This window comes from Ochotona princeps, chromosome 1 (assembly GCF_030435755.1).
Source record: "Ochotona princeps isolate mOchPri1 chromosome 1, mOchPri1.hap1, whole genome shotgun sequence".
NCBI lineage: Eukaryota > Metazoa > Chordata > Mammalia > Lagomorpha > Ochotonidae > Ochotona > Ochotona princeps.
The window spans coordinates 37,937,615-37,945,229 of NC_080832.1; the positions used below are offsets into that span (position 1 = coordinate 37,937,615).

Consider the following 7,615-nt stretch of genomic DNA (forward strand, 5'->3'; position numbering starts at 1 on the left):
TTGATTAAATGGTTAATTTATGTATCCTATCAGTATTTATTAAATACCTACTTTGTCTCAGATACTGTGCTTTGTGATAGAAATACAAGAAGTAGGCATTGGTGGTTAGGGAGGACAAATTAGAAGACAATTAAAATGCAATGCTCCCAAAGTATCTCTGTTGCACTCATTTATGTAGATGTCTGCTTCTATTTAGTTAGATGGCTTAATTTAGACTATGTGGGCAAAGAGACTGTAGCTCATATATATTTGATTCCCTAGCATCTGGGACAAATCCTGTATACTTAAATAAATTTATGGATCATGTAAAATCCAGCAAATGATGAATATAAGAAGTACTACTTGGTTCATATTTTCTGTCCCTTTTATTGTAGAAATTTTGTATTTTGGAAAAAAAAATAGTGTATCCTGAATACAGACTGATCCAGACCTGTGTCCTAAATGTCAGGTTTCTAAAAAAGAGAGCCGTGTTACATAATGGAAAAAGCTTGGGGTTCCTATCCAGAAGACTTGGGTTTCAGCTCTTGTGTTAGCTGTATTTCTTCTGAGCCCCAGTTTAATAATCCCTTAAAAAGGAGAACAAGCATAAACTAACTCACAAGTTTTTTTTAATTAAATGGTTTTATATGTGTGAAAATTATACTGTAAATGGTAAAGTGAAATGAATATTAGTTGTGAATCTCAGAATCAGTTAATCTAATAGTGCAAGCTGTAAGGCATTGCTTTTTGTAATTGTCACTTTTTTTTTCCTGCTTATAATCTCCTTGGGGAAATTTTCCCTTTCCCCGGCCTATGCAAATATGTGCCCTAGGGTCTCAGAACCAAACCAGGGGACCCATCCCTGAGACTTGGCCAGAAAGACTCTGTCTCCTGGGAACTGGGATTTGGAGAGGATTTCCAGGTATTGAAGGTCATTGGAGCAGCAGTGGTGTCTAAGGGAATCTGCTAGTTGCTCTGTGTAAGTCCTTGCTAAACTGGTTTCTATCTCTCTAAGCTTTGGTTATTGAGATTTTTTTTTTTTCAATTGCGAACCTAACAAACTGATTTGCTTAGGTAGGAATTGCTTTCTTTGTTCCCACAAATGTTAATTCACACAAACTCTCTCAGGTTGATTGTAATTCATCTTACGCAAGAGCTATTGAGTTTTGTGTATTTTTAATGTACATACTTCCAAAGATACAAGGTATCTTTCTGATTTTTGAGTAGCCTAGTTTTCTCTCCAAGATGTGTTCTGTGACTTCAACCTCCCCACAAAAATTTATGTTGGAATTTAGTCTTCATTCTGAGATTCAGGATGAAAAGTGTCTAACTATACTAATTGGAGGTGAGGCCATTGTGAGCTGCTGAATTTGACAAGTTCAAAAGTGTAGAGCTTTCATGAATGTATAAGTGGCTTATAACAGGAGGAAGAGAGGGCCAGCTCTGTGGCATAGTGAATTGAGCTATCATTTGCATAGGCAGCATCCCATATGGGAACAGATTCAGGTTTTAACTGTTCCACTTCTGATCCAGCTCCCTGCAAATCCACCTGGGAAAGCAGTGGAAGATTGCCTAAGTGCTTGGACCCCTGCACTCTTGTGGGAGACCCAAAAGAATCTCTGTGCCCTCGTATTGGCCTGGCCTTTTGCAGCCATCTGGGGAGTGAACCAGTGGAGGAAATATCTCTCCATCTGTCCCTCTGACTCTGTAACTCTGCCTTCCAAATAAATAAATATTTTTAAAAAATTTTAAATGAGAAAGAGATACCTGAGAAAGCAAGCTTCTCTGTCTCATTATGTAACACACTATGCCATATTATGACCCAAAAGGAGGCCAAGTAAATGCTTATCCAATCTCTGGTATTCGGTTACAGCAACAGAGAATGAAGAAGGACACCATGTTTCTCAAGCTGGCGAGAGTGTCACGATCACGTCTGAAACATGAGCAATATTCTGTGGAAGCTCATCTCTGCAGATGGTGTGCAAGTTTGCACAAGACTCTTCTTGACTATTCCTTTACATCTGCCATTCTTCTCTCTTGCCCACGCCACTGCAGCTGCGAATTCTTTCACTATCAATGTTCAAAGAGGCAGCTACCCTGGCAGGGCTTCCTGGAGTCATGACCCTACATCATGTAAATTCATGTGACATTCAGTGGTGAGTCAAGGTAGATGATTGTCCAATGTCAAGTGAGCACTCCAGAGAACAAGCACCAGGAATTCCACTGATTGAGTGAGCCTTCTTGGAACATTGGAGTTCCCACTTCTCATCAGAGGATGCATTGGGCTTGGATAGACATAAGGGAATGAAGTGAAGATTTAGAAAATGGAAAAGCAAAGATGTTCCAGTGATAGTAAGACTTTTTATTAGCAATAATAGTAGACAAAGCTGCAATGGAGGGAATTCCTGTGGCTACACAGAGCTTCACAGCCATAAGTACTCACCTAAGTGCACCACAAATGTGTGAACCAAATAGGATCAGATGTTTAAGATATCTCTATCCCCTTAGTTTTCAGAATGACCCTAAGAGGGCTGGGGCTATGGGAGCTCCTGGAAAGTCACATGCACCTGAGACCACCTCTGACCCTTCACCCTGCTGTGCCAGGCAATACCACCATTTTTCTACATGCCTGTGAAACCTAGCCTATGCTATTTGCTATGGCAGCCCTAGAAGGTTAATGTACTACTCAATCAAATTTAAAGAATTGTCAAGTTGCTTTAGTCAATGAGTTTGGAATCCTTCAACAGAAATCTTGCTATTCTTCTAAAACACACTTCAGTTTAATTCTCCTTAGGATTATATATATATATATGTATATATGTATATATATAATATTACATTATTAATAATATATATTATTCCTCCATCCCTCCTTCTCTCCCTCCCTCTTTCCCTTTCTTTGCTTCCTCTCCCTCTCTCCCTCTCTCTCCCTCCCTCCTTCTCTCTCCCTCTCTCTCCCTCTCTCTCCCTCTCTCTCTCTCTCCCTCCTTTCCTCCCTCCCTCTCTTCCTCCTTCCTTCTGTCCCTTCCTTCCCACATGTGTGTGTGTAGTATCATTAGAGAAGTCTTGTTGCACAGAAAATTGAATGCCAGGGTGAAGAATTTGTTATCTCCTGGCAATCAGGGAAGAACTACTGAAGCAATTTGATTAACCTATGATTAGCCTTGTCATAAGGCTATGCTATCTTGGACCTAAGAAAAATCCCAATAAAAACCACTTGTTCCACTTGTTTGCAGTGTAAGAGATGATTGGAAAGGCTGTCAATATAGCAGGTCCATTTGGAGACTTGAAAATGTGTCTTTTCCTTTTTCTTTGCAGACTCTGGAATATCTCATGAAAATGGTAGTGAGGTTCCATTTGTAAAATCAGAGTTTACACAGATGAACTAATCCAATTCCTTCTGGCTAGATCTAGCATTTTTCTAAATATGTAGATTAACCAACATCTCAGTAACTTGCAATATTTTTCACTCATAAGGGTGCTATAATCAGCAAGTCTCCAGTGCAAATTATGCCGGTCTTATCTACAGATAACCATTTCTATGGCATAATAATTATTCTTATCCCCTTCAGGTTTCCACACCAGGTCCATTATTTCTAAGAGATCAGAAGCCTAGTTCCACTTCCTCCATCTTTGACATAGATGCACATTCATGCATCTCTGCAGAGCTTTCTAAGGAAATGTACATTTCTCTTACAAAGGCATGTCTACTCTGGGAGAAGACTCAATGGGTATTTCTGAATGAGGATGTGGTGAAAAAGGAGTTGGAATGTTTTTGACAAGGAAATACTCCAATAGTACCAATCTCTATGCTTTTAGATTCCTTGTTTTTCCAAGGGGTAATTAAACCAATTTGCCTCATTTATGGATTTCATTAACTAGCTAAGGTACCTTCTGTGGTAGTTCTCAACCTTGGAGGCTGTTTGAAACATCTGGAAGAGTTCAAAAATTTCTGGTGCCCAGGCCACACTCCAGAAAAAAATCACACTCCTTGGGAGAGGAACATAGTATGAGTGTTTTTAAAAGGTGTTTCCCATGTTCTGCCAAAGTTGAGAGTCACTGTATTAAGCTTGGGAGAGTATGCTCGTATAAACACATTCTGCCTCACCCATCCCAACAGTTTGTGTTCCTTTGCTCAGTCAATTTCTTCTTATGTTTTCCAGGATCCTGCTTGTTATGGAGTGAATTATAACATGCTCTTGATCAAATTTGTGTACTAAAGTCCAAACTTCAGTACCTCAGACAGATTGTACTCAGAAACAGATTTTTTTTTAATTTTATTTTTCATGATACTTTTCCATAGACTCAGAGATTTCTCCTTCAGTCCTCTTCATCCTTCCTCTCCCTCACTGATTTCCCTTGTATTATTATAATAGTATACTCCTTCAACAGTAGCCACAAGTCTGTCATTCTTTGTGTAATGACATTCTTCCGTTCAAGTGTTTCTACCACTGTATATACTTACCCAGTGGTAAAAAGTCCAGTATGCTATTGTCAAGATATATTTAACAGTTGCATTGAGATTCCAATCTTTTATTCAGGAGTAGAGATTCATTCTGCAACGTGTCTTCACTTCCCAGTATGCTAGTCTATCTTATATACTTCATTTCTGATAATATGTGTATGTACATGTTTACCTATCTATTTTTTTGTATTTTACTGGAATGATGCTTATATCAGAGAGAACATATGGTATTTATGCTTTTGGGATTGGCTTACTAACTAAGCAGAATGGTCTCCGGTTGAGATCATTTTGTTGGAAATGGTAGAATTTCATTCTTTTTAATGGCTGAGTAGTATTCAATGGAGTAAATATAGCATTGTTACTGTATCCATTCCTCCTTTGATGGGCATCTGTGTTGTTTCCATGTCTTTGCTTTGTGGGTTGTGCTGCTATAGATAAAGGATTACAGATCCCTTTCTCATATGCAAATTTCATTTCCTTTGCATATATTCTCAGGAGTGGGATATCTGGGTCATATGGTAGATCAATTTTCAGTTGTCTTAGCACTCTCCATTCTGACTTCAACAATGACTGCACTAACCTACACTTTCACCAACAATCGATTAGGGTACTCCCCCTCCATCCACCTCAGGTGTTATTATAAACTTCCAAATGTAGGCCAATCCAATTGGATTTAGGTAGAATTGCCAATGTGGTTTTTATTTGTATTCCCTGACAGCTGGGGATCCTGAGCATTTTTTATATTTTTATTGTTTATTTCCTTTGCACATTTCTTCACAGGGTTGTTTTATTGTTGCATTTTGAAGCTATTGGCAAATCCTGGATATAAGTCCCCATCTGTTGTATAACATGCAAAGATTTTCTCCATTTCCATTGTTTGCTTCTTCACTTTTTGATCATTCCCTTTGCCGTACAGAATTTTTTTAGTTTGATGTAGTCCCATTTATTTATTTCCATTTAAACAACAGAAAGGGAGGCAATCCATCCAAACTCTTGAAGCCAACATCACCTTAATAACAAAGTGAGATAGAGACACAACAGATAAATAGAACTAAAGACAGTATCTATGATGAGCATAGATGCAAAAACCCTCAATAAAATATGAGCCAACAGAATCCAACAACACATCAGACAAATCATTTACCTGGACTAGGTTGGATTTATCCCTGGCATGCAGGGATGGTTTAACATACATAAATCAATAAATGTGATATCCCACATCAGCAAATTGAAAAACAAAAGCCACATGATCATCTCAATTTATGCAGAGAAGGCATTTGATAAAATCCAATACTACTTTATGCTAAAAACCATAAGTAAATTAGACATAGAAGGAATATTCTATGATACAAAGCAATTTATAAAAAAAATCCAATGATACCATCTTGCTAAATGGGGAAAGACTGGAAGCTTTTCCACTAAGATCTTAGTAGACAAGAATGACCATTTTTACCACAGCTATTCAACATAGTATTGAAGTCTTAGCTAGAGCTATTAGGCAAGAAAAAAAAAATCAAAGAAATTCAAACTGAAAACAAGGACTTTTTTTTACAGATGACATGATTCTCTACAAAGGAGAACCAATAGCCTCAATCAACAGACTATTGAAACTCATTAGAGATTTTGTCAGAGTATCAGGGTGCAAGATTAATGAACATGAATTGATGACCTTAGTATGCACAAATAACTCCATGACTGAGAAAGAACTTGTAGGTATGATCACCTTTAAAATAGTGGCTAAGAACCTTAAATACCTTGGAATTAACAAGCTGTTAATTCCAAAAGATGTTGAAGACCTCTTTGATAAAAATTATAAAACATTAAAAAAACAGAAATAGAACAAGATATTAAAAGATGGAGAAATTTGTCATGTAAATTTCATGATCACCAGGATCAACATAATCAGAATGTCCTTACTGTCAAAAGCAATATACAGATTCAACGCAATCCCAATCAAAATACCAACATTCTTCTCAGAAATAGAAAAGGTAAATGTTCATGTGGAAACACAAGAGACCATGAATAGCCAAAGCTATCCCGAACGATAAAAATGAAGCTGGAGGAATCACAGTTCCCGACCTCGAGGCATACTTCATGGGCAGTGGTCATCAAAAGAGCCTGGTACTGGTACAGAAACAGAAGATCAATGAAACAGAATAGAAACTCCAGGAATGAGCCCACACATGTACAGCCAACTAGTCTTCAACAAGAGAACTGAAAATAATCCAGGGGAAAATTTTGATCTCTTCAAAAGTTCTTTCCAGACAATTGGATAGGAACCTGCAGAAGTAAGATGCCAAACCCTCACCTTTCACCTTATACAAAAATCAGCTCTAAATGGATCAGTAACTTAAATCTGCACCCAGAAACTATGAAGCTATTAAAGGAAAGCATAGGAAGCACTCTGCACGGTATTGGTAAAGATTTTTAGAAAAGCCATCCAGAGAGAGCTTTAAAAGAGTTAATTATGATACTTACTTGGCAGGGGAGATACCATGATCACGAAGGTGGTTTTCCTAGGGCCAGGCTTATCAATTGCACTCCGGATGTGCTGACCCCTGAGATTTCCCCAAATGTGGGAAACTCAACTGCATAATTTGTGGTAGTGGGGAACTGCGTTCACACTCTCCCCTGATATTTCTTGTGCATTAGATCAGATTATTGAAGAGATAAGTTAGTGCCCCTACTTACATGTCTCAAGTGCTCATTAAAAGTTAACAGGTATTACCACTAAAAAAAAAAGTTAATTATGGTAAAATGGGGTCACAAGAATTGAATTCTAGCCCAGTATGGCCGGTGGTTTTGTAAGAAGAGATTAGCACACAGAGGTGTGCTGAGGAAGAACATAAACGCACAGGGAAAATCAGTTATCTACAAGACAAGAGGGAAAGGATTCAGAATGAAATCAGTCTTGCTGATACTTTCATTGTGAACCTCTAGCCTACCTAACACAGAGAAAATGAATCTCTGTTGTTTAATATATGCAACCTGTGGTGTCTACATGATGTCACCAGTAAATTAGTCATAAAACTGAAAAGTCTGAAAAGAAAGTTATTATATCTCACCCTTTAATTTCATGTTTAGTAACCTTTGGTGGAACCTGAGAATGTGGATTTTAAACATGCTTCCAGGTGATGTTGATGCTGAATATCTGAGAGCCACAATTGGAAA

General features: G+C 37.9%; 1 non-coding gene across 1 annotated transcript; it reads left to right on the forward strand.

Annotated features, from left to right (window-relative positions):
* The first annotated feature begins 6,914 nt into the window (after window positions 1–6,914).
* On the forward strand, window positions 6,915–7,078 carry LOC118758298 (U1 spliceosomal RNA). Its single transcript, XR_004995629.2, has one exon. It is a non-coding gene; the product is annotated as a U1 spliceosomal RNA (small nuclear RNA).
* The last annotated feature ends 537 nt before the right edge of the window (window positions 7,079–7,615 follow it).